Genomic DNA, 27,989 nt, shown 5'->3' with positions numbered 1-27,989 from the left:
CTGATTTCTTGCAGCAGCTGGGCACTGTAACAGCTCAAGAGCTGCTCTGTAAGGCAAGTAAAAGGGTGTGGGCCCTGCAGCACTACCTGTAGTTTGCATTGTGCATTGGAAGGCACAAAGTAAGCAGACGGGAGGAGAAGTCAGGATAGTGCACAAGGGTATAGACGGGAGGGGCTCAAGAAAAAAGAAGTGGAAACAGACAGCAAACTAGGCTTCCAATGCACAATGCAAACTACAGGTAGTGCTGCAGGGCCCACACCCTTTTACTTGCCTTACAGAGCAGCTCTGGAGCTGTTTAATCACTCAATTGGATTTTTCTGCCAGCATAATTTTTCTCTTACGTCCTAGAGGATGCTGGGGACTCCGTAAGGACCATGGGGGATAGACGGGCTCCGCAGGAGACATGGGCACTTAAAGAAAGACTTTAGATCTGGGTGTGCACTGGCTCCTCCCTCTATGCCCCTCCTCCAGACCTCAGTTTACTACTGTGCCCAGAGGAGACTGGGTGCTTTTCAGGGAGCTCTCCTGAGTTTCCTGACAGAAAGTATATTTGTTAGATTTTTTTATTTTCAGGGAGCCTGCTGGCAACAGACTCCCTGCATCGAGGGGCGGAGGGGAGAGATGCACACCTACTTCTGTGAGTTGATAGGCTCTGCTTCTTAGGCTACTGTACAGCATTAGCTCCAGAGGGATCGGTACGCAGGTCTCACCCTCGCCGTCCGTCCCAGAGCCGCGCCGCCGTCCCCCTCGCAGAGCCGGAAGATAGAAGCCGGGTGAGTATGAGAAGAAAAGAAGACTTCAGAGGCGGCGGAAGACTTCATGATCTTCACTGAGGTAACGCACAGCAGTAAAGCTGTGCTCCATTGCTCCCATACACCTCACACACGGCAGTCAGTGTAAGGGTGAAGGGCTCAGGGGGGACGCCCTGGGCAGCAATATAGACCTCTCTTTGGCAAAATAAATATATATGCAGCTAGGCACTGTATATATATATAAGAGCCCCCGCCATTTTTTTACTATATTTGAGCGGGACAGAAGCCCGTCGCTGAGGGGGTGGGGCTTCTCCCTCAGCACTCACCAGCACCATTTTCTCCACAGCACCGCTGAGGGGAAGCTCCACGGACTCTCCCCTGCTTATACCACGGTAGAAAGAGGGTCTTAAAGAAGAGGGGGGCACATAATTAGGCGCATATATATATGGAAATACAGCGCTACTGGGTAAACATAAAATTATTGTGTTTTTTTCCTGGGTCATATAGCGCTGGGGTGTGTGCTGGCATACTCTCTCTCTCTGTCTCTCCAAAGGGCCTTGTTGGGGAACTGTCCTCAGATAAGAGGATTCCCTGAGTGTATGGTGTGTCGGTACACGTGTGTCGACATGTATGAGGTAGAAGGCTCTCCTAGAGAGGAGCAGGAGCAAATTAATGTGGTGTCTCCATCGACAACGCCGACACCTGACTGAATGGATATGTGAAATGTTTTAAGTGCTAATGTAAACTTATTACACAAGAGATTAGACAAAGCAGAAGCTAGGGAACAGTCAGGGAGTCAACCCATGCCTGTCCCTATGTCGCAGGGACCTTCGGGGTCTCAAAAGCGCCCACTATCCCAAATAGTTGACACAGATACCGACACGGATTCTGACTCCAGTGTCGACTACGATGATGCAAAGTTACAGCCAAAATTGGCTAAATGTATTCGATATATGATTATTGCAATAAAAGATGTTTTGCACATCACAGAGTCCCCTGTCCCTGACACGAGGGTACACATCTATAAGGGAAAGAAACCTGAGATAACCTTTCCCCCCTCACATGAGTTGAACGAATTATGTGAAAAAGCTTGGGAATCTCCAGACAAAAAGCTGCAGATTCCCAAAAGGATTCTTATGGCGTATCCTTTCCCGCCAATGGACAGGATACGGTGGGAATCCTCCCCTAGGGTGGATAAAGCATTGACACGCTTATCCAAAAAGGTAGCGCTGCCATCCCAGGATACGGCTACCATCAGGGACCATGCTGACCGCAAGCAGGAGGTTACCCTAAAGTCCATTTACACACATTCTGGTACCTTACTCAGACCGGCAATTGCGTCGGCCGGGGTTGTAGCGCGGTGGCAGCATGGACAGATACCTTATCAGCAGAGATTGAGACCCTAGATAAGGATGCTATGTTATTGACCATAGGGCATATAAAAGATGCTGTCCTATATATAAGAGATGCTCAAAGTGACATTAGTCTACTGGGTTCTAGAATAAACGCTATGTCAATTTCTGCTAGACGAGTCCTATGGACCCGGCAATGGACAGGTGATGCCGACTCAAAAAGGTATATGGAGGTTTTACCTTACAGGGGTGAGGAATTGTTTGGGGAAGGTCTCTCGGACCTAGTCTCCACAGCTACAGCTGGTAAATCAAATTTTTTGCCTTATATTCCCTCACAGCCTAAGAAAGCACCACATTATCAAATGCAGTCCTTTCGATCACAGAGAAACAAGAAAGTACGAGGTGTGTCCTTTCTTGCCAGAGGTAAGGGCAGAGGGAAGAAGCTGCACAACACAGCTAGTTCCCAGGAACAGAAGTCCTCCCCGGCCTCTACAAAATCCACCGCATGACGCTGGGGCTCCGCTAAAGGAGTCCGCCCAGTTGGGGGCACGTCTTCGAGTTTTCAGCCACATCTGGGTTCATTCGCAGGTGGATCCCTAGGCAATAGAAATTGTTTCTCAGGGTTACAAGCTGAAATTCGAAGAGGTGCCTCCTCGCCGGTTTTTCAAATCGGCCCTACCATCTTCTCCCCAGGAAAGGGAGATAGTGTTAAATGCAATTCACAAATTGTATCTTCAACAGGTGGTGGTCAAGGTTCCCCTGCTTCAACAAGGAAATGGAAATTATTCGACCCTGTTTGTAGTCCCAAAACCGGACGGTTTGGTCAGACCCATATTAAATTTAAAATCCCTGAACCTATACTTGAAAAGGTTCAAGTTCAAGATGGAATCGCTAAGAGCGGTCATCGCCAGCCTAGAAGGGGGGGATTTTATGATATCTCTGGACATAAAGGATGCATACCTTCATGTACTCATTTATCCACCTCATCAGGCGTACCTAAGATTTGCGGTACAGTATTGTCATTACCAATTTCAGACGTTGCCGTTTGGTCTCTCCAGAATTTTCTCCGAGAATTTTCACCAAGGTAATGACGGAAATTATGGTGCTCCTGCGAAAGCAAGGTGTCACAATTATCCCGTACTTGAACGATCTCCTCATAAAAGCGAGATCAAGAGAGCAGTTGCTGAACAGCGTATAACTTTCACTGAAGGTGTTACAGCAACACGGCTGGATTCTCAATATCCCGAAGTCGCAGTTGGTTCCTACGACTCGTCTGACTTTGCTTGGGCATTATTCTGGATACGGACCAGAAAAGGGTTTATCTTCCGATAGAAAAGGCCCAGGAACTCATGACTCTGGTCAGGAACCTATTGAAACCAAAACAGGTGTCAGTGCATCACTGCACTCGAGTCCTGGGAATGATGGTGGCATCATACGAGGCCATTCCCTTCGGCAGGTTCCATGCGAGGATCTTGCAATGGGACCTACTGGACAAGTGGTCCGGGTCACATCTACAGATTCATCAGTTGATCACCCTGTCCCCCAGGGCCAGGGTATCTCTCCTGTGGTGGCTGCAGAGTGCTCACCTTCTAGAGGGCCGCAGGTTCGGCATTCAGGACTGGATCCTGGTGACCACGAACGCGAGCCTCCGAGGTTGGGGAGCAGCCACACAGGGAAGAAATTTTCAAGGTCTTTGGTCAAGTCAGGAGACTTGTCTTCACATCAACATCCTGGAGCTAAGGGCCATATACAACGCCCTATGTCAAGCGGAGACCTTACTTCGCGACCAACCAGTTCTGATCCAGTCAGACAACGTCACCGCACTAGTTCATGTAAACCGCCAAGGCGGCACAAGGAGCAGAGTGGCGATGGCGGAAGCCACCAGAATTCTTCGCTGGGCGGAGAATCATGTAAGCTGTCAAAGTCAGAAAAATATCACGATGCACACTGCCATATTTGCACCTCATATGTGTCCCTGCTGCGCATGCGTGCGCTCTCCCGTGCGTGCGCATACTCGCTGTTGCGGGCACCCGCAGGCGCACGGTATGCGCATTTACGGTAGAGATTGTGTGCGTCTAGCGGGCGACTCTTTCGTTACATATTTTCACCATATAATGCATTTTGTAGATTATGGTCCCTTTGATAGAGTCTGAAAGTTTAGTTAATGTAGTATGTTCCTGGACAGAGAGATCCCTCATTGTTTGATACGAAGGGTCAGACAGGAGTAATACAGTGGTGTTTAGTATCCATCGGAAGAGTATTTAATTAGCAATATTCCGGTGTTGGTTTGAAGCGGATCAATCGCTCGTGCGAATAGTTATGGACATAAGAAGTTTATGAACATTTACTGTATTTGCACTTACTTATCCATGCGGCGGGAAACCCAGTTTCCCTCCCACCTGAGCTGTTGGAAATAGTCACAGCCCACCTGTATGAATCAACCTATGACCTTTTGTTATAATGCGAAGACGAATTCCTGTGTCCAATGAACAATGAGATTGTAGGGACCATTGAATTGTATTGTGTGTGGGGCATAAATAGACAGGCCGATCACATCCAGCACTCACTCTTCATCGGTTATCATTGCTGAAAATCGGGAGCTGGATGTCCAGAGGCGCATGCGATCGTTTCCTTTGTGCGTAAGTTTTCTCCGTAATCATATTGTCTTTTCTTGTTATTATGGGCCATATCTTTCTCTCTCTCTCTTCTCTTTCTCTCATTTTCTCTTAAACGTACTTGTATTGTATTTACTGTGTAGTTACCTGGTTAGTTAGTCTATGTTATATTGTAGTGTATGACTTGTATTGTATTAATTCTTTTGCAAGTATAACATTCATAATATATATATTAGGCGTTGGACCCTAAGCACGGTATTTGTGTATTTCTTATAGTGTTAAGTATTCTCAGAGCGTCGGTGACGCTCGAACAGCTTTTGAGTTAATAAGGTTATACAGTGTTGCATTTACACCCTATCTCTACACTAAGGTTTTACAGCAAATTACATTGTTTGTGGTTTAGACATAAAGGTTTAACATTGTGAGCGTCGGCGCCGCTCGTGATCTCCTCGTGGTCTCGAGCGTCCGCTACGCTGATAGCGTAGCATTACGGTAGTCGCTCACCTATAAGTGTGCCCGATACCAACAGCGTATTCTCGTGAGCGTCTGTATCGCTTGAGCAGCCCGCTCCCGATACAGCGTCCGTTACGCTATAGCGAACCATTACGTTAGTCAGCAGCCAATAGCGTGCCTGCCTGTGATCTCTTGGCCGTGAGCGAACGTGACGCTTGAGCGTCTCGACCACGGCTAAGCGATTGTTACGCAACGAGCGTACCCTTACGGTACTCCATACGCAAATAGCGTACAGTGTTCTTAGACCTCACAAAGGGTTTTAAATAAGATAAATATTTAGCTTTATCAATTGGCGGCTCGTCCTGTCCTTCACATATCTCTGCTAGGTAATTTCAGCAGACATTATCCATCAGCAAAGGGCGGGAGATCATATTCTTCGCAGTGCTGACGGGATAAGCGTCTGTTTCGCTTAGTAAAGGGTGCTGAAGGAATCCGGGAACCGGAGGTAAGAACAACACACTAGTGTCTTTTAAAACTGTTTATTTCTATCTTGCGTACGCACACACGCATATCTGCATTTCTTTTTCATTCGTGTATTTTCATATATCACTCTCCTGTTTGCCATTTTATAATTGATAAAACGTGCTAAGAGAGATTTGTCGCTATTTCATAGTTAAAGTGTAAAAGTAATGCGTTAAGGGATAAAGTGTAAAGCACACACGCAGCTCTACCTAAAGGTAAAAGGAGAGATTGGTGTGTTGCACGGTAGACGACTGAGGATCATCTACATTGATAAAACGTGTTAGTTGTGTTACGGTGGACATTGGTTTTGTATACACGTGTCTCTAACAAAAGGCTGAGACTCGCGTACGCAAAGGCCGACGCACGCAGCGTAAATTATGCAACGGAGCGTCTGGGTACGCCCACGTAACTCAAATCACACGATAGTGTTGATTTTTAAATAGCACAATAAGCGATAAATAGCGCAATAAGCGATAAATATCGCAACAGGCGATAAATAGCGCAACAAGCGATAAATAGCGCAACAGGCGATAAATAGCGCAAATCTATTTTAAATCCGAAATTTAAATTAACAGATCCTTCTCCAAATTTACAACACATCTGGTCTAAAGAAAAATTTCTGCGCAGAAATAGAAATAGAAACAAAAGTGTGTATGTGGTGAGTGAGTGTTTGTTTTTACAATTTTGGGGATTGAACCACAGAAATCATCGAGTTCTCGTGAAGTACATACGTGTAAGTGACATACGTGGTGGCTAGGGAGGCATCTCTGGTTAAACATAAAATTTGAGCATTAGAGTGTAGCAGACCAGGAGGTCATACTGTAACAGACCAGGAGGTCAGACCAGGAGGTCGCATAACAGACCAGGAGGTCCAAGTACAGCAGACAAGGAAGTCCGCTATAGAGACAAGGCACAACACCAAGAAGGGTTGGTGCGACACCCATATAGGCCATAAAAAGCTCAGGCTGAAGGAATTCGCAGCTGCTGAATGTCGATTCCACTGGTCGCTCCGTACATAAGATTAGTTGCTTATGTGCTGAACGATTGTACCGCACGTAATTGTGTGCATTAAGTTAGTCTGACCAGTACCATTTGTGTACAAACCCGGTCATAAAACTATTTGTACATTCTGACGTTATTTGTGTAATTTTTTATTTTCTGAAGGGAAGTTCGCTGGTCACTCAGGAATTGTCCAACAACCAATAGTTACTGGAAAGAGTAAGTGTTCTTCGGATATCTCTCGCATGTTCCAGTAAATAGAGGTTCATAGGGGCCCTGGGTCGAGTACGCCAGCGCTATATCAGTGTGTGGGCGTATTGGTCGGCGTGGGCGAGTGAGTGAGGTGCTCGGTAAACTTCACCGTCAACCTATCTTTTAATATTTTGGTTTTTTGTAAGGGTTCGCTGAAGACCCTGAGATAAAGGTCAGAGGTAGAGCAAGCAACACCTGCAAATTATGGGGGCCAGTTGTTCAGGAAGGGGGCGATCAACCTCGGTTCGGGTTGATTCAGTAAACCGACCAGTCGGGTCGGCAAGGTATGTAATGTGTGAAAAATATGGTTTACATACAGAAATTTTATGTGATGAATGGGAGAGAATGACAGTACATGACGGGGAGAAATTCCCAAGAGTAGGTAGCTTCAGCCCAGAAGTGTTAATGAATTTAAGGAGGAGGATATGTCTCATTAAATCAACAAAGAGACAAATCCAACATTATGATTATTTGCAGCTATGGCAACAGGAGGGTGAAATACAGAGAGGATTGGCTCTGGCGGCGGGATCTGGCCCTATCAGGAAACTGATAGCCACGGCCCCGCCGCCACCATACATATCAGGAGAGAAATTGGTTGCGGAGAATGACGCATCAGGGGGTAACAAACAGGCACTTAGCAACTGTATAAATGTTAAGGATAATGTTAATAAGTTAACCAATGCAAGCATTAACCCGTGCAAGTTGTACCCTGTTTTGAACTTTCCCCAGGAGTGTGATCAAGAGGACGAATCGGCAACAATATCGGCGCTCTCTCTAGCAGCCACTATATCAGAAACGACAGTAGGCACGGCCCAACCCATAAGATTAGTAACAAAGCCCCCTAGCGGAGGGACAGGTGAGGTCGTATCAACGGGTAAGTACGGCACCTTACACTATGCTGAAACCATTTCACCACAGGCTGTAGAATCTACACAGAATGATGTTAGTAGACTTAATCCTGTTAGGGTAATAGCTGTTCCAAATGGGAAAACTGACACATCAGGAGTCACTCCTATCAGGAACATTGCCATGTATATCCCATTTTCCAGAATGGAATTAAGGACCATAGTGTCTGAATTCCCTGACCCCAGAAAAGACTTAGTTGCTAGCCAAAAATACATCAGAGACCTAGGAAACACTTTAGAGCCCAATAACAAAGACTGGCAGATATTGCTGAGGGCATGTTTACCCTCCAATGTCGACTCAGCTCAATTTTTAGCTGACTGTGGATTGGATCTGGATGTACCTCTTACAGATGTGTACAACAAAGATAACGTAAAAAGAATAAATTTACAGTTAAAGGAGTATTTCCCAGCTGTAGCCAAATGGAATAGAATTTTTTCCATTAAACAAAAAGAGACAGAAACAGCTGCTGATTATTTTCACCGGGCATTATTAGAAATGGCAAAGTACACTGGCATAGAGGACATTAGGACCAATGCAAACCATCAAGAAGTAGCAGTATCTGTGCTAATGGATGGTTTAAAAGAAGCATTAAAGACAAGGGTACAGACCACGCAACCATGTTGGCGAGGTCTGTCAGTGGCTACTTTGAGAGAGGCTGCTATTGATCACGACCGGAATATCACCAGACACAGGGAGTCGCAAGGTGATAAGTTAATGTCAGTAAGTATACAGGCCCTGACCACAAAACAGCCTGTGTTTATATCACCAAACCCTGTGGGTAAGTCAAATGTGGTAACATGTTATTTTTGTCATAAACAGGGACACATAGCACGAGACTGTAGAGCGAAAAATTCGCAAAGATCTTACCAACCCCCTAGACAACGACACGACACACGACATTGGGAGCAAGGTCCGCAGAGACGGAGTTATGAGCCACATGCAGGAGAAACAAAAAGATACCCCCCGAACAGAGACTGGCAAACTCCTGGCAGTTCCCATTTAACCCCTTCACAAGTAGTTGCTGCCAGCGGGATTCAGGGAGGTCACCATACCCAATAGGGGTGTAGCCATACCTGTAATCTGCAGCCAGTAAAATTGATTGCAAGCCTTGGGAGTGAACCTGAAATTGCAATCAATGTAGCTGGTAAATCATTAAACTTTCTTGTAGACACAGGGGCGGCCAAATCAGTGATAAATTCGACAGTGGGCATGAGAACCACTGGTAAGACAATTCCAGCCATAGGGGTAACGGGAGTAGTCCAGCACTACCCTGTTAGCAAACCAGCCGAGATTACAGTAGGGCCTTTACATACCAAGCATTCCTTTTTGCTGGCTGCATCGGCACCGACTAATCTCCTGGGAAGAGACTTATTGTGTAAAATGGGGTGCGTCATTTATTGTACTCCTGAAGGTGTATTCTTGGACATACCTGAGAATCACGCTCAGGAAGTGCGAGACATGTTAGACTCCCCATCAAAATTAATGTCACATACCATTATGACAAATAGGACTCCATCCAAAGTAGAAGAAATGACATCCCAGATACCAGAGTCACTTTGGACTAAAGATGGACAGGACACTGGATTAATGGCAAACGTAGCTCCAGTAGTTGTACAAGTAAAAGATGGTAGGATAGCTCCAAAAATCCCACAGTACCCTCTGAAGCCAGAGGTGGAGTTAGGAGTGTATCCCGTAATAGAGCGCTTGCTACAACAGGGTATTCTGGTAAGAACGTCCAGCACTGCCAATAGTCCCATCTTCCCTGTGAAAAAGAGTGGGGGGAGGGGTTACCGGCTAGTGCAGGATCTAAGGGGGATCAACAAAATAGTTGAGAGTCAGTTCCCCGTAGTGCCAAATCCAGCTGTCATCCTTATGCAAATCCCTCCCACTGCGAAATTTTTCACTGTTATTGACCTCTGCTCCGCTTTCTTTTCGGTACCTCTGCACCCTGACAGCCAATATTTGTTTGCATTCACATACAGAGGAGTCCAATACACATGGACTCGATTACCACAAGGTTTCATAGACAGTCCAAGTATATTTTCCCAGGCTTTGCATGATTGTTTACAGTCTTTCCAACCAGAGAGTGGATCAGTATTAATACAGTACGTGGATGATCTACTACTGTGTTCTGATTCATTGGAAGCATCCCTGAAGGATACGAAACAGCTCCTGTTTCATCTTTCAGACACAGGACACAAGGTTTCCAAAGACAAGTTGCAATTATGCCAAACTAAGGTAAAATATTTGGGACACTGTCTAACACAAGGACTGAGACACCTGACCACTGATAGAATTCAAGCAATTAGAGACATGACTCTGCCAAAAACCCAGCAACAGATCAGAACATTTTTAGGAATGTGTGGGTATTGCCGTAACTGGATCCCAGGGTTTTCCATTCTAGCGTTACCTCTGCAGGAGATGGTCTCCTCAAACAAACCTGATCGGATTTCGCATACAGACGAGTCCGAGATGGCATTTGAGAGACTTAAACAGTGCCTAACGCAGGCACCAGCATTAGGTATGCCAGACTATGGGAAACCCTTTGAGCTGTACGGAACAGAAAGTGCTGGTTGCGCGGCAGGCGTCTTAACCCAAAAGCACGGTGATGCCAGCGGGCCAGTAGCATACTACAGCGCTCAGCTAGACACGGTAGCGCGATCCCTCCCCACATGCTTGCGAAGCGTCGCTGCGATAGCATTGCTAGTAACGAAAAGCGAAGATGTAGTGCTAGGTCACAACCTCACAATTCATACACCACATGCAGTGTCAGCCTTGCTAAATTCTGCCCAAACCAGGCACGTCTCATCAGCGCGGTTTACAAGATGGGAATTGGCACTAATGGCCCCCGTAAACATCACCATAAGGAGATGCAGTGCATTAAATCCTGCAACATATCTCCCAGGTGTGCCTGGACAGGCACAAAGGGTGGAGGATGAGAGTGGTGGGGAAGGAGAATTTAACACACAGGAGGACACACATGATTGTATGGAATATTTGACCCAAAATTTTACCGCAAGGCCTGACATCAGTGACAACCCGCTGGAAAATGTAGATCTAACTTTCTACACGGACGGTAGTTGTCACAGACAGTCAGACTCGGGAGACTTGTGTACTGGATACGCAGTCGTAGATGACCAAGGCACCATAGAAGCGGAACCGCTAGGCCCACCTCACTCAGCCCAGGTTGCTGAACTGGTCGCCCTAACCAGAGCATGTGAATTGGCTAAGGGCAAATCAGCCAATATCTACACCGACTCTAGATACGCATTCGGGGTAGTCCATGATTTCGGAGCCCTATGGCGCCTCAGAAATTTCATGACGGCAGCTGGTACACCGGTAGCGCATGCAGCTCACATCAAAAGGCTTCTAACAGCGATACAGGAACCCGACAGAGTGGCTGTTATCAAGTGTAAAGCACACACATATAGCCAGGACCCAGTATCACTTGGTAACAGCCAAGCAGACGAAGCAGCTAAGTTAGCAGCTGGTACCCCCAGACAGACAGACACCACACAACTGATGGTATTTAATACCATCAACACACAGAAGTTGTGTGAAATGCAAAATTTGTGTTCCACACAGGAAAAGGCAGTCTGGAAGGCGAAGGGATATGGCCAGGAGTCCTCAGGACTCTGGACGGATGGACAAGGTAAACCGGTGGCCCCCAGAGCATATCTTCCATGTTTAGCTGAGGCAGCTCACGGGCTGACTCATCTGGGCAAGGAAGGAATGTGCAAGTTGGTAAGAGCATATTGGTGCGCCCCAGGATTTTCATCTCATGCAAGTAAGAGAGCAATGTCATGCCTTACCTGTTTGAGAAAGAATATCGGAAAGGCAATACCAACAGAACCATCTCATATCCCACCTGCAGGCGGTCCTTTCCAGGCAATACAGATTGACTTCATTCAATTACCCCCTTGTCGAAATTTGAAATATGTACTTGTTTGTATAGATGTGTTCTCAAATTGGGTTGAAGCATTCCCGGCGGCCACAAATACCGCTATGTTTACTGCTAAGAAAATTGTGCAGGAATTTGTATGTAGATATGGTATCCCTAGAATTATCGAAAGTGATAGGGGTACCCATTTTACAGGTGATGTCTTTCAAGGAATGTGTAAGTTGATGGGAATTGATAGCAAGCTGCACACTCCATACCGTCCACAGGCGAGTGCGAAGGTGGAAAGAGTGAATAGCACTATTAAAAATAATTTGAGCAAAGTTATGGCAGAAACAGGATTGACATGGCCAGAAGCTTTACCCATTGTACTGTACAGCATCAGAACCACTCCCAGGTCCCCTCTTAATCTGTCCCCTTTTGAAATCTTGTTTGGTCAACAACCGCATGTTATGATTAACCCTCAGGATGATTTGAAGTGTAACAATGAAGTGACTGTAAAGTACCTGGTTAATATGAGTTAACAGCTAAGGAATCAAAATAATAATTTGAAGTTGGTGATTCCTGATTTACCAGATAGTAATTGTCATGACATTGAACCTGGGGAGTATGTAATGATACAAAATTTTCTACGCTCAGGTTGCCTTATTGACAGATGGGAAGGACCATACCAAGTCTTATTGACTAGCACTACAGCATTGAAAGTTGCCGAGAGAGAGACTTGGGTTCATTCGTCCCATTGTAAGAAGGTTGCTGATCCAGAGAGGTCCCGTGATAAGGAACAGACGGTAGAGGACGTTGTATCACTGGAGTGTCTGTTCCAGGAGGACTGAGGCGGCACCTGAGCATTGAAAATCACAAGATCAAAAGCAGTTGTCGATTCCCTGTTCCCTTTTATTGTTTTTCTCCAACTTCCCATCCCCTCTCCCTCAAATTATTTCCCCCCCCTTCTCATTCTTCTTCGTTTCCTCCTATAAGATGGACTTGCCCCAAGAGACTGTGATCCGGATTTTCCTGTTGACCATGATGTTGACCAGAGCAGTCTGTTCCGGCGAGAGTACCATGGAGGTCGAGAGAGGTTCTGGAATGGGTTCTGATGACAGAGATGGAGGCGTAGTTTTCCGAGAACAACATAATCAACAAGCAAAGGCGAGTATCAGAAAACGATCCGATAGCATTGACAATAGAAGGAATTGTGAAGGATTGTTAGCTGAAGAAAACTGTATCTGTAGGCTCTGTGACAACGTAGTCGAGGATGGGTGCATTAAGAAATGCCAATCCAGTTTTAATATCCACATGGACCGGCATCCCTTGAGTGACTATCACTCCTTAGTGGGTAGCGTGTTAAATCAAACAGATTGTTGGGTATGCTCTCAAGTACCTCAAGGTCATAGCAAATCAGGACTAGTACCATTTCCTTTAACGATAGGGGAGGTACTTGAGCTAAGTGGTGGGAGACCGGTGGACAGGAGGTTTAATATCTCCAGTCCTCCTAGTTTGAAGCTCCACCAATATCATGTGGATAGATCCCTCATATGTTTTAACATTTCCAATCCCCGAAAGCCGGGAAATTGGGAAGTGTCATGGAGTAACCAAACCATGACCTTTTCATATAGAGCAGATAGAATGCCGACAGATACAGAGCTTATACGCCACATAGCCAGTAGAGGAAAATCTTTCCGGTATAGGTATACCCTAGGAAGTAGGATTACGAGAGTTGGAGAGGTATCACCAGGATACTGTGCACATATCGTACAAGCTGATACGTGTACTAGACAGATGGGAGAATTAGGGTTAGGAGATTTCACATGGAAAATGTGTAATATGGTTATGTCCTACTCCGTCCCATATGTTCTCCCCGATGATGCATATTTCATATGCGGGAGGAAGGCGTATAAGTGGCTTGCCCCAAACTCTGAAGGATTGTGTTATATTGGAAAAGTATTGCCTGAGGTAATGACTGTATCACATGCCAAAATGAAAGACATACACCGTGTTGCCCAAACTCCTTATACTCACACCCATTACGAGCACGTAGTTAAACGGCACCTGATAGAAAGAACAGAGCACCCGGCCTCTGACATGATCCATGAATCCACCGGGATTCAGTTTCTACTTGCGTTAGACCTCACTCGCACCGCCAGAGGAGTGTTGAATTATAAATACATATCTGCGCTCGCAAATTTGTTAGACAATATCACAGAAATGTATGATGACACGTTTAGGTATACTGGAAGAGAACTTCAAGCTTATAAAACAGAACTAGTTCAGCATAGAATGATTCTCAATTATCTCACAGCAGTAACAGGTGGATATTGTGTCACACTGGCAACGCAGTACGGCGTGAAATGCTGCACATATATAACGAATAGTACCGAGGACCCGGTCGAGGTCATAGACCAAAAGATGGACGATATTCTCCAATTGAAGTGGGAATTTCGCAGGAGACACAATCTCACCCTTGCTGCTGTGAGTAATGAGCTGACTAGTTGGGTGTCATGGTTGAACCCGCGAAATTGGTTCTCCGGTTTAGGAGAATGGGCTCAAGGAGTTATAATGGATGTAGGGAAGTTTCTCCTATGTATCTTAGGTGTTATCATAACGATTGGCTTGATATTTAGATGCGGTCAGGCTTTAACGAAGTGCAAACGAAGTACCAGGGTGATGAGTTTAAGGAGTGAGGAAATTGTAATGCGATTTCTACGGTCCGTTTCTTTCACCTGTTTTTCCGTTTTCCTCTGAGGTAAAAAGACCCACTTGGATGAGGAATTTGATGAGCCGATATACAGACAACAGATGGATTAAAGAAGAAGTTTTGACAACCTTATACACAGATTTTTGATGAACTATGCCATAGATCCCCAGTTTCCCTAGAAATTTTAAAATTACTCTAGCCCAACACTTTTGTAAATCTATGGACATTGACAAAGCTTTTTGCTCGCACCTTATGGGCAAAAGCACAAAGAAGACTGCATTCAACAGACACCAAACAAGACCTCAATCGACGAATGTTCATTAACCTGACATAGAATACCACTGCATTTACCGTAACTATGTATTTTCTTCATCTCTACAACCTTCAGGTAATTACACACATAGTATAGGGAATACAGGCACAGATATCAGCAATCACATATTCCCCCATTCATGTATCATCAACTAAAATGTGCTCCCCATTTTTGTTACAACCAAAATCCGAAAAAAGCTCGGTAAAGTTTGACAGCCCATCCACAGACCCGTACCACGGGATAAGAAGGAATTCAAATGTATACTTCGCAATACCTCAAAGCTTGATTTAAAACACGTACGGCACGATGATACATGACCCCCCAAACATGGATTCATACACACATGCTTCTGCTATCTCACTAGGTCATACCCTTTTCCTACCTTCTCCTCTCCTCCCCTACCCAACCATGTAAATGTATTAACCCCTGACATATATTTTTCTCTTTTTGAAATGTTTTAGGAAGTGGCAGTTATTGTTGACTGCCAAAGGGTGGACTGTCAAAGTCAGAAAAATATCACGATGCACACTGCCATATTTGCACCTCATATGTGTCCCTGCTGCGCATGCGTGCGCTCTACCGTGCGTGCGCATACTCGCTGTTGCGGGCACCCGCAGGCGCACGGTATGCACATTTACGGTAGAGATTGTGTGCGTCTAGCGGGCGACTCTTTCGTTACATATTTTCACCATATAATGCATTTTGTAGATTATGGTCCCTTTGATAGATTCTGAAAGTTTAGTTAATGTAGTATGTTCCTGGACAGAGAGATCCCTCATTGTTTGATACGAAGGGTCAGACAGGAGTAATACAGTGGTGTTTAGTATCCATCGGAAGAGTATTTAATTAGCAATATTCCGGTGTTGGTTTGAAGCGGATCAATCGCTCGTGCGAATAGTTATGGACATAAGAAGTTTATGAACATTTACTGTATTTGCACTTACTTATCCATGCGGCGGGAAACCCAGTTTCCCTCCCACCTGAGCTGTTGGAAATAGTCACAGCCCACCTGTATGAATCAACCTATGACCTTTTGTTATAATGCGAAGACGAATTCCTGTGTCCAATGAACAATGAGATTGTAGGGACCATTGAATTGTATTGTGTGTGGGGCATAAATAGACAGGCCGATCACATCCAGCACTCACTCTTCATCGGTTATCATTGCTGAAAATCGGGAGCTGGATGTCCAGAGGCGCATGCGATCGTTTCCTTTGTGCGTAAGTTTTCTCCGTAATCATATTGTCTTTTCTTGTTATTATGGGCCATATCTTTCTCTCTCTCTCTTCTCTTTCTCTCATTTTCTCTTAAACGTACTTGTATTGTATTTACTGTGTAGTTACCTGGTTAGTTAGTCTATGTTATATTGTAGTGTATGACTTGTATTGTATTAATTCTTTTGCAAGTATAACATTCATAATATATATATTAGGCGTTGGACCCTAAGCACGGTATTTGTGTATTTCTTATAGTGTTAAGTATTCTCAGAGCGTCGGTGACGCTCGAACAGCTTTTGAGTTAATAAGGTTATACAGTGTTGCATTTACACCCTATCTCTACACTAAGGTTTTACAGCAAATTACATTGTTTGTGGTTTAGACATAAAGGTTTAACATTGTGAGCGTCGGCGCCGCTCGTGATCTCCTCGTGGTCTCGAGCGTCCGCTACGCTGATAGCGTAGCATTACGGTAGTCGCTCACCTATAAGTGTGCCCGATACCAACAGCGTATTCTCGTGAGCGTCTGTATCGCTCGAGCAGCCCGCTCCCGATACAGCGTCCGTTACGCTATAGCGAACCATTACGTTAGTCAGCAGCCAATAGCGTGCCTGCCTGTGATCTCTTGGCCGTGAGCGAACGTGACGCTTGAGCGTCTCGACCACGGCTAAGCGATTGTTACGCAACGAGCGTACCCTTACGGTACTCCATACGCAAATAGCGTACAGTGTTCTTAGACCTCACAAAGGGTTTTAAATAAGATAAATATTTAGCTTTATCAAAGCGCACTGTCAGCAGTGTTCATTCCGGGAGTGGACAACTGGGATGCAGACTTCCTCAGCAGACACGACCTACATCCAGGAGAGTGGGGACTCCATCAGGAAGTCTTCGCACAGATTGCAAGTCGGTGGGGACTGTTCCAGATAGACATGATGGCGTCCCGCCTCAACAAAAAGCTACAGAGGTATTGCAACAGGTCAAGAGACCCTCGGGCAGTAGCTGTAGACGCCCTAGTGACACCGTGGGTGTTCCGGTCGGTCTATGTATTTCCTCCTCTACCTCTCATACCCAAGGTGTTGATAATAGTAAGAAAAAGAGGAGTAAGAACAATTCTCATTGTTCCAGATTGGCCGCGAAGGACCTGGTATCCAGATCTGCAGGAAATGCTCACAGAAGATCCGTGGCCACTTCCTCTAAGACAGGACCTGTTGCAACAGGGGCCCTGTCTGTTCCAAGACTTACCGCGGCTGCGTTTGACGGCATGGCGGTTGAACGCCGGATCCTAGCGGAAAAGGGTATTCCAGATGAGGTCATTCCTACGCTAATAAAGGCTAGGAAGGACGTGACATCTAAACATTATCACTGTATATGGCGAAAATATGTTTCTTTGTGTGAGGCCAGGAATGCTCATACGTAAGAATTCCACCTGGGCCACTTCCTTCACTTCCTACAAACTGGAGTGAATTTGGGCCTAAAATTAGGCTCTATTAAGGTTCAGATTTTGGCCTTATCCATTTTCTTTCAAAAGGAATTGGCCTCTCTTCCTGAAGTAAGTACAAACTTTTGTGAAGGGAGTACTGCATATTCAGCCTCCTTTTGTACCTCCGGTGGTCCCTTGGGACCTTAACGTGGTGTTAAGGTTATGGTTTGAACCACTTAAAATGGTGGAGTTTAAATATCTCACTTGGAAGGTGGTCATGTTATTAGCCTTGGCTTCCGCTAGGCGAGTGTCGGAATTAGCAGCTTTATCACATAAAATCCCCTATCTGGTTTTCCATATGGATAGAGCGGAATTGCAGACCCGTCCTCAATTCCTGCTAAAAGTGGACTCATCCTTTCATATGAACCAACCTATTGTGGTGCCTGTGGCTACGCGTGACTTGGAGGATTCCGAGTCCCTTGATGTGGTCAGGGCTTTGAAAATTTACGTGGCCAGAACGGCTAGAGTCAGAAAAACAGAAGCACTGTTTGTCCTGTATGCAGCCAACAAGATTGGCACCCCTGCTTCAAATCAGACTATTGCTCTCTGGATCTGTAACACGATTCAGCAGGCGCATTCTATGGCGGGATTGCCGTTGCCTAATTCAGTCAAGGCCCATTCCACTAGGAAGGTGGGCTCTTCTTGGGCAGCTGCCCGGGGGTCTCGGCACTACAGCTGTGCCAAGCTGCTACTTGGTCGGGTTCAAACACCTTTGCAAAGTTCTATAAGTTTGATACCCTGGCTGAGGAGGACCTCCTGTTTGCTCAATCGGTGCTGCAGAGTCATCCGCAGGAGCCCGTTTGGGAGCTTTGGTATAATCCCCATGGTCCTTACGGAGTCCCCAGCATCTTTTAGGACGTAAGAGAAAATAAGATTTTAAACCTACCGGTAAATCTTTTTCTCGTAGTCCGTAGAGGATGCTGGGTGCCCGTCCCAAGTGCGGACTACTTCTGCAAGACTTGTATATAGTTATTGCTTACATAAGGGTTATATGTTAGTTTTCATCGGTCTTGGACTGATGCTATGTTGTTTTCATACTGTTAACTGGGTAGTATATCACAAGTTATACGGTGTGATTGGTGTGGCTGGTATGAATCTTGACCTTGGATTAACAAAAATCCTTTCCTCGTACTGTCCGTCTCCTCTGGGCACAGTTTCTCTAACTGAGGTATGGAGGAGGGGCATAGAGGGAGGAGCCAGTGCACACCCAGATCTAAAGTCTTTCTTAAAGTGCCCATGTCTGCTGCGGAGCCCGTCTATCCCCCATGGTCCTTACGGAGTCCCCATCATCCTCTACGGACTACGAGAAAAAAAATTTACCGGTAGGTTTAAAATGTTATTTTTTTCTCTGCAACCCACTGCTAAATTGTGCTTCCTAGCTGTTTTTTATAAAATCACTTAATTAAATCTAACTCTGATTACGTCAGAGAAGGCCAGGTACCCTACACCATAAGAGGGGGTTTGACATTTTGACTTGTCTACTTAAAGATCACCAAAATCTGATCACAAGGTCAATTACATCCCTGGGTGGGATTGAACCACCAACCTTTTGGTTAATAGCCCATGTAAGTGAAAGAGATCCTGAAGCACTCACTCATCATGGGAAAGTACCAATGTGTTTCTTACAAAAATTCTCCAGATTATTGACTTTTTAAAGTTTTTCTAGGAAACGTTCTAGATAAATGCTTATTAGCCTTTGTCAGTATCTACTTTTGCAAGGTGTCTATGTGGCGCAATCGGTTAGCATGTTTGGCTATTAACCAAAAGGTTGGTGGTTCAATCCCACCCAGGGATGTAAATAACCTTGTAATCAGATTTTGGTGATCTTTAAATAGACAAGTCAAAATTTCAAACCCCCTCTTATGGTGTAGGGTACCTGGCCTTCTCTGATGTAATCAGAGTTAGATTTGATTAAGTGATTTTATAAAAAAACAGCTAGGAAGCACAATTTAGCAGTGGGTTGCAGAGAAAAAAAATTATGCTGGCAGAAAAGTCCAATTTAGTGACGAAACAGCTCTTCATTTTCTGATTTTATGTTTATGCTAACAAATTTGCTCTCTGAAAAGTGTCCACAAAGCCAAGTCTCTGATTAACACCTTTGTAGGGATGGTTTTTCACCTATTACTGAATTAAACTTGCTTCATTGGAAAGGCAGCAAGATGCATCCTCATTTCAATGTCTACTGAAATAATACAGGTTGACACCAGGAAACATAAACGTCACTGTATCCTTGCTGCTTCCTCATGGGGAAGTCTGTTTAATGTGAAAACAAGGTGATATCTAATCAGCACACAGGTAAGTAATTAAGAAAATCTTTCTTTATGGGTGAAGATGTTTCTCACAAAATTGTTGCACCAAAGCATCATTGAAATTCAAGCTGGAAAGATGATTTTAATATATCACTTGTACATTTTGTACTGCTCTTCTGGTGACAATGTAGTTTGTTTTTGTCAATTACCATTTTAATAATAGGGTAAAGAAAATTAAGTGGATTTTTGAAAGAAAACAATACTGTCAATATACTATTAAAACAAATTAAAATGGTAAAAGTTATTGTACTTTAAGTAAAAATAAAAGAGCCAAAATATCAATCCCAGTTTTGGATTACTTTAATTAACAAAAAACAATGCATATAGCAGAGGATAGTTTCAATCTGCCTACCTCTGGGTTATGGGCCCAGCATGCTTCCGTTGCAGTACTCTGCTGCTCATGTAAGTGCAAGAGATCCTGAAGCACTCACTCATCATGGGAAAGTACCAATGTGTTTCTTACAAAAACTCTCCAGATTATTGACTTTTTAAAGTTTTTCTAGGAAACGTTCTAGATGAATGCTTATTAGCCTTTGTCAGTATATACTTTTACGAGGTGTCTCTGTGGTGCAATCGGTTAGCATGTTTGGCTATTAACCAAAAGGTTGGTGGTTCAATCCCACCCATGGATGTAATTGACCTTGTGATTAGATTTTGGTAATCTTTAAGTAGACAAGTCAAAATGTCAAACTCCCTCTTATGGTGTAGGGTACCTGGCCTTCTCTGATGTAATCAGAGTTAGATTTGATTAAGTGATTTTATAAAAAACAGCTAGGAAGCACAATTTAGCAGTGGGTTGTAGAGAAAAAAAACTATGCTGGCAGAAAAGTCCAATTGAGTGATTAAACAGCTCTTCATTTTCTGATTTTATGTTTATGCTAACAAATTTGCTCTCTGAAAAGTGTCCACAAAGTAAAGTCTCTGATTAACACCTTTGTAGGAATGGTTTTTCACCTATTACTGAATTAAACTTGCTTCATTGGAAAGGCAGCAAGATGCATCCTCATTTCAATGTCTACTGAAATAATACAGGTTGACACCAGGAAACATAAACGTCACTGCATCCTTGCTGCTTCCTCATGGGGAAGTCTGTTTAATGTGAAAACAAGGTGATATCTAATCAGCACACAGGTAAGGAATTAAGAAAATCTTTCTTTATGGGTGAAGATGTTTCTCACAAAATTGTTGCACCAAAGCATCATTGAAATTCAAGCTGGAATGATGATTTTAATATATCACTTGTACATTTTATACTGCTCTTCTGGTGACAATGTAGTTTGTTTTTGTCAATTACCATTTTAATAATAGGGTAAAGAAAATTAAGTGGATTTTTGAAAGAAAACAATACTGTCAATTTACTATTAAAACAAATTAAAATGGTAAAAGTTATTGTACTTTAAGTAAAAATAAAAGAGCCAAAATATCAATCCCAGTTTTGGATTACTTTAATTAACAAAAAACAATGCATATAGCAGAAGATAGTTTCAATCTGCCTACATCTGGGTTATGGGCCCAGCATGCTTCCGTTGCAGTACTCTGCTGCTCATGTAAGTGCAAGAGATCCTGAAGCACTCACTCATCATGGGAAAGTAGCAATGTGTTTCTTACAAAAACTCTCCAGATTATTGACTTTTTAAAGTTTTTCTAGGAAACGTTCTAGATGAATGCTTATTAGCCTTTGTCAGAATGGACTTTTACGAGGTGTCTCTGTGGTGCAATCGGTTAGCATGTTTGGCTATTAACCAAAAGGTTGGTGGTTCAATCCCACCCAGGGATGTAATTGACCTTGTGATCAGATTTTGGTGATCTTTAAATAGACAAGTCAAAATTTCAAACCCCCTCTTATGGTGTAGGGTACCTGGCCTTCTCTGATGTAATCAGAGTTAGATTTGATTAAGTGATTTTATAAAAAACAGCTAGGAAGCACAATTTAGCAGTGGGTTGCAGAGAAAAAAAAATTATGCTGGCAGAAAAGTCCAATTGAGTGATTAAACAGCTCTTCATTTTCTGACTTTATTTTTATGCTAACAAATTTGCTCTCTGAAAAGTGTCCACAAAGCCAAGTCTCTGATTAACACCTTTGTAGGAATGTTTTTTCACCTATTACTGAATTAAACTTGCTACATTGGAAAGGCAGCAAGATGCATCCTCATTTCAATGTCTACTGAAATAATACAGGTTGACACCAGGAAACATAAACGTTACTGCATCCTTGCTGCTTTCTCATGTGGAAGTCTGTTTAATGTGAAAACAAGGTAATATCTAATCAGCACACAGATAAGGAATTAAGAAAATCTTTCTTTATGGGTGAAGATGTTTCTCACAAAATTGTTGTCCCAATGCATCATTGAAATTCAAGATGGAAGATGATTTTAATATATCACTTGTACATTTTGCATTGCTCTTCTGGTGACAATGTAGTTTGTTTTTGTCAATTACCATTTCAGTAATAGGGTAAAGAAAATTAAGTGGTTTTTTTAAAGAAAACAATGCTGTCAATATACTATTAAAACAAATTAAAATGATAAAAGTTATTGTACTTTAAGTAAAAATAAAAGAGCCAAAATATCAATCCCAGTTTTTGATTACTTTAATTATAAAAAAAAATGCACATAGCAGAGGATAGTTTCGATTAATCGACCTCTGGGTTATGCGCCCAGCATCCTTCCATTGCACTACTCTGCTGCTCATGGAAGTCCGAGAGATCCTGAAGACTAAATTGATTAAAGGCCTAAAAGTACTGGACTATAAGGAAAGACTTACTAGGCTGAATATGTATACACTAGAAAAGAGGTGCCTAAGAGGATATATTATTAATATCTTCAAATATGTAAAGATACATAACAAAGAGTTATCAGAGGAATTATTTATTAAAAGAACACGTGGTCACTCGCTGCGACTGGAGGAAAGTTCAGAACGCAATGGAGGAAAGGTTTCTTCACTGTTAGGGCAATCAGGATGTGGAATTCCCTGCCAGGGAAGGTGGTAATGGCGGACTCTGTAATTGGATTTAAAAAAGGAATGGATACATTTCTGAATGAAAAAGCTATCCAAGGTTATAATACTTAAAATATCAACATGGTTAATCCGGGGGTAACATGAGTTATAGTAGCTAACTAGTCATAAAACATTATTCAGCAAGTATGTAGAATCATCACAACTTAAAACAGGTTGAACACGATGGGCAATTTGCCTCTATTCAACCTCAAAAACTATGTTACTATATGTTACTATATTACTGTAGTATACAGAACACCACAATGCAATGAGCAGTGATAGTGAGCACTGATGAGGATACTAGAACTGACACTGAGCAGCAAGATGCAGCACTGGACTATTAGTAATGTACTGTAGTATGCTGAGCACCACAATGCAGCACAAGACAATGAGCAGTGATACTGAGCACTGATGAGGATACTACTGAGAACTGACACTGAGCAGGAGAGACACACTACTAGTATTACTGAGCAGCAATAAGTAACCACTGATACTGAGCACTGATATTGAGATTTCCACTGAGAGAACATAGCCACATCCTCTCCGCGCTCTCTTCAATGCACGAGTAAAAATGGCGGCAACGCGCAGCTCTATATATAATATCCGAATCTCGCGAGAATCCGACAGCGGGATGATGACATTTTCCCTTGTTCAGGTTTTCCGAGTCAGGCGGGAACAACCGAGCCTGCCTCAGACCAGTGTAAACCACGTGGAGTTCGTGGGGAATTCGGTTCTCGGAGAACCGAACCCGCTCCTCTCTACCTTATACCCATCAATTTTTTTTATTTTCAATCTAAGCCCCTGCAGTTTTCTGTAAGCATCTGCTTCGCTATGATGATCAACAAGTCACAAGGGCAAACACTCAGGGCTTGAGGCATAGATCTTTGGACTAGCTGCTACAAGCATGGCAGAGGTGTCACTATCACTGGTGACACCCAGAGAGGTGTCGAGGGAGATTGTAATGCAGTGCGTGCAAATAAGCAGCGCAATGGTAAAAAGGAGGCATGATTTCATAGGTAGGGGCGTGGCCTGGTGGCCTGAATCTACATTTTGTTGCTCCGGGTGTCCCGGGGGTTGGGTGCTGCACCCGGGGACTAGTGTGTAAGCGGTGCTGGCTCCTGCACAGTGACAGGGCATGGCCACCCAGTATGACACCTCCCTTCTTGACCATGCTGTAATTGCAGTCGCACTGCAGTTCAGCGTGATCATAAACAATGGTGTAGCCTCCTGCTGGTGCAGACTGTATGTGCGCGCAGGAAGCCGCCACCATTTTTGTGATCACAGCGGCTGAATGTGATGTCATACAGCCGCTGTGACCACGCCCCCTGTGTCTCCTCCATTGCAGACCCCATTTTGAAGCCTTGCCCCCGCACTGCTCCATCCCTGACTTGGAAATGGAGTGTTGCTGACCCCACTCTCCCCCCCTGCCCCGATTGACAGGCAGAGGCGATCGCATGCAGGCACATGCGTATGCTCTTAGCAATTTTTGCAGTTGGATCGCTTATTGTGATTGCAATCCAACCTGAATCAGGCCCTATTACCTATCACAATGCGCTGCGGGCAGTACAAAATTGGGTTAATATAGGAGAAAAACCCCCAGACCTGTGCTCCTTAACTGTACCTGGTGGCTAGTGGAGCGGCTGCCCAGTAATCAGTGTCCACCCCAGTGCGCACACGGCCCACCCCCTACGGCCACGCTCCCCTTAATCAGCGGCCTCGTGATCCGGAAGGGCGGTGTGTGTGTGTGACTGACCTTAGGAAGAAACCGGAGCCTCCGCTGCAGTGACCCAGCAACCAGGGCACGGGAGTATACAGCGCCGCTGGGAGTGATGAAGCTGCAGTAAAGATGTCTTTTAGACCTAGCCTGCTGCAGCCCTTGTAGATTCTCATAAAACAAGTTCTTCTTTTCTTGTCAAAATTAATAGCTAAGAATAGGCTGCCTGAGGCAGGCCCCTGTTAAGTGGCCTGCTACTGAAGGCACCAACTACAAACTGAGCTCCCTGTTCATGGAAGCGGGGTTATAGAGGAGGATGCGCTGAGCATCTTGGGAACAGTCAAAAGCTTTGAGCCGGTTGGTGCCTCAGATCAAGATCCTACTCTACACCCCAATGTGAATCCTTGTGGAGTCCAGTGTACCCCACAGAAGAAATTAATGTGTCACACCCATTGGCAGCAACCTTAGAATAGCTGCTGACGGGCACAATTGAGAAAGGAAGGGGGGGGGGGCATTTGAATCCAGCACATAGATGCAATTCAAATATGTAATTTGTACCTTCCTATTTTAAAATATAATGGATGAACCTCACCCTGTGAGAACAATCTTCATGATCAAGAGACCTAATATGTAAAATAAGTATGAGTTGGGATAGGGCTGGGGAGGGTGGCAGCTCGGGCAGCCCCTCCCCCGTCAAGTTAAGGAGATTCAACTGAGGAAGCACAAGGGAACTCTCGTCTGGGGACAACAACTGCAGGGAGACCACATCTTTTCAGATGAACATGGGAGGGCGGAAGGCTGCCTAATACTGAAGCACCATCAAATATCAAACCATATCCAACAACTTGTACAAGCATTCCTGGGGGAAGGTCTGCAGCAGACGGATTTGCATACGGTGATGTCATCCAAGCAGTGGGCCAAAGTTGGCTGGAACCCTCATCTGCATATAAAAAGAGAAAAGGGGCATGCAGGGCATGGCGGCCTTTTGCAGTGCTTGGATGACCCCTAGTTTGCATTAAACACCCCCACCCTCCTTTGGTGTGGGGCTCATGTTGGCCATGCCCCATCCCCTGAAGCATTCATGCTGATTTCTTGCAGCAGCTGGGCACTGTAACAGCTCCAGAGCTGCTCTGTAAGGCAAGTAAAAGGGTGTGGGCCCTGCAGCACCACCTGTAGTTCGCATTGTGCGTTGGAAGGCACAAAGTAAGCAGACGGGAGGAGAAGTCAGGATAGTACACAAGGGCATCCTTTTCTCTTAGTCCGTAAAGGATGCTGGGGTCACATTAAGAACCATGGGGTATAGACGGGATCCGCAAGAGACATGGGCACTTTAAGACTTTCAAAGGGTGTGAACTGGCTCCTCCCTCTATGCCCCTCCTCCAGACTCCAGTTATAGGAACTGTGCCCAGGGAGACGGACATTTCGAGGAAAGGATTTATTGTTAAACTAAGGTGAGCATCTTACCAGCTCACACCTTAAGCATGCCGCAGAACGTGGCATTCAACAGAACACAAGCCAACGGCATGAACAATTGCAGCAAAAAGCTGACCAGAACCGTAACACAACATGTGTATAACCACAAGTAATAACTGCAGACACAGTATGGACTGGGACGGGTGCCCAGCATCCTCTACGTACTAAGAGAAAAGGATTTACCGGTAGGTATTAAAATCCTATTTTCTCATACGACCTAGAGGATGCTGGGGTCACATTAAGAACCATGGGGTTATACCAAAGCTCTTGAACGGGTGGGAGAGTGCGTACGACTCTGCAGCACCGAATGACCCAACTTGAGGTTATCATCAGCCAAGGTATCAAACTTGTAAAACTTAGCAAAAGTGTTTACTAAATAGCTGCTCGGCAAAGTTGCAATGCTGAGACTCCCCGACCAGCTGCCCAGGATGAACCCACCTTTCTAGTAGAATGGGTCTTCACCTAATTCAGTAACGGCAATCCTGCCGTGGAATGAGCATGCTGAATCTTACCACAGATTCAGCGCATAATGGTCTGCATGGAAGCAGGACACCCAATCCTGTTGGGAGCATACAGGACAAACAGAGCCTCTGTTTTCCTAATCTGAACCATTCTGGTGACATAAATTTTCAAAGTTCTGACCACAGCCAGAGACTTTGACTCAACGAAGGTGTCAGTGGCCAAAGGCACCATGTGGAAAGATGAACCACCTTTGGCAGAAATTGTTGACGTGTCCTCAATTCTGCTCTATCTTCATGAAAGATCAAATAAAGGCTCTTGTGATACTGCATGGTTTGTACTGTTTTCCATGTGCTCCCAGATCTTTCAAGCAAGTAGCATGGTCAAGAAAGTTCTGTTTGAAAAGAAACAAACATTTACTGTCATTGTTATGCAAATAAACTTACATTAAAGCTAACAAGAAAGCACACTCGTTCTGTCTTTAAACTGATAAAAGAAACCCCAATAATATGGGGCATGCAAAAATTGAGATAAAACTCAGTTTTGCTCCTCTCCACGGAAATCTTTAATAAAAGGCGAAATATTTGTTAGTTCTGAAGAGAAACCAGAGCATGACCAAGATTCCACCTGTCGCCTGAGTGCCATGCCAGCAGTTCTCATTCAGCTCAAAGTGAGCACCCAATTTGAATGAAAGAAAGCAGATTTCTCACCAGGCTTCCCCTTGCTATAAACATGGTTTGTACTCTTTTCCATGTGCTCCCAGATCTTTCAAACAATTAGTGTGGTCAAGAAAGTTCTGTTTGAAAAGAAACAAACATTGACTGTCATTTCTATGCAAATGAGCTTACATTAAAGCACACTCGTTCTATCTTTAAACCGATAAAATAAAACCCCAATAAGATGGGGCATGCAAAAATTGAGATAAAACTCAGTTTTGCTCCTCTTCACGGAAATCTTTAGTAAAAGGCGAAAGATTTGTTCGTTCTGAAGAGAAACCACAGCATGACCAAGATTCTACCTGTCGCCTGAGTGCCATGCCAGCAGTCCTCATTCAGCTCAAAGTGAGCACCCAATTTGAAAGAAAGAAAGAAAGCAGATTTCTCACCAGGCTTCCCCTTGCTATAAACATGGTTTGTACTCTTTTCCATGTGCTCCCACATCTTTCAAGCAATTAGTATAGTCAAGAAAGTTATGTTTGAAAAGAAACAAACATTTACTGTCATTTCTATGCAAATGTGCTTACATTAAAGCACACTCGTTCTATCTTTAAACTGATAAAAGAAACCCCAATAAGACGGGGCATGCAAAAATTGAGATAAAACTCAGTTTTGCTCCTCTCCACGGAAATCTTTAGTAAAAGGCGAAAGATTTGTTCGTTCTGAAGAGAAACCAGAGCATGACCAAGATTCCACCTGTCGCCTGAGTGCCATGCCAGCAGTCCTCATTCAGCTCAAAGTGAGCACCCAATTTGAAAGAAAGAAAGCAGATTTCTCACCAGGCTTCCCCTTGCTATAAGCATGGTTTGTACTCTTTTCCATGTGCTCCCAGATCTTTCAAGCAATTAGTATGGTCAAGAAAGTTCTG

At 44.3% G+C, this 27,989-nt stretch overlaps 4 non-coding genes across 4 annotated transcripts; 1 reads left to right on the top strand and 3 right to left on the bottom strand.

Moving 5' to 3' along the window:
- Nucleotides 1–21,465: 21,465 nt before the first annotated feature.
- TRNAN-AUU (transfer RNA asparagine (anticodon AUU)) lies at nt 21,466–21,539 on the top strand. Its single transcript has one exon. It is a non-coding gene; the product is annotated as a tRNA-Asn (tRNA).
- A 5,363-nt stretch (nt 21,540–26,902) lies between these two features.
- LOC135030113 (U5 spliceosomal RNA) lies at nt 26,903–27,018 on the bottom strand. The gene has a single exon (XR_010226166.1). It is a non-coding gene; the product is annotated as a U5 spliceosomal RNA (small nuclear RNA).
- Nucleotides 27,019–27,293: 275 nt separating this feature from the next.
- Nucleotides 27,294–27,409, bottom strand: LOC135030101 (U5 spliceosomal RNA). The gene has a single exon (XR_010226154.1). It is a non-coding gene; the product is annotated as a U5 spliceosomal RNA (small nuclear RNA).
- Nucleotides 27,410–27,687: 278 nt separating this feature from the next.
- On the bottom strand, nt 27,688–27,803 carry LOC135030095 (U5 spliceosomal RNA). Its single transcript, XR_010226149.1, has one exon. It is a non-coding gene; the product is annotated as a U5 spliceosomal RNA (small nuclear RNA).
- Between the last annotated feature and the right edge of the window lie 186 nt (nt 27,804–27,989).

This window comes from Pseudophryne corroboree, unplaced genomic scaffold (assembly GCF_028390025.1).
Source record: "Pseudophryne corroboree isolate aPseCor3 unplaced genomic scaffold, aPseCor3.hap2 scaffold_494, whole genome shotgun sequence".
NCBI classification, from domain to species: domain Eukaryota; kingdom Metazoa; phylum Chordata; class Amphibia; order Anura; family Myobatrachidae; genus Pseudophryne; species Pseudophryne corroboree.
The sequence above is the reverse complement of the archived record's forward strand: the minus strand, read 5'-3'. Positions and strand labels throughout refer to the sequence as shown.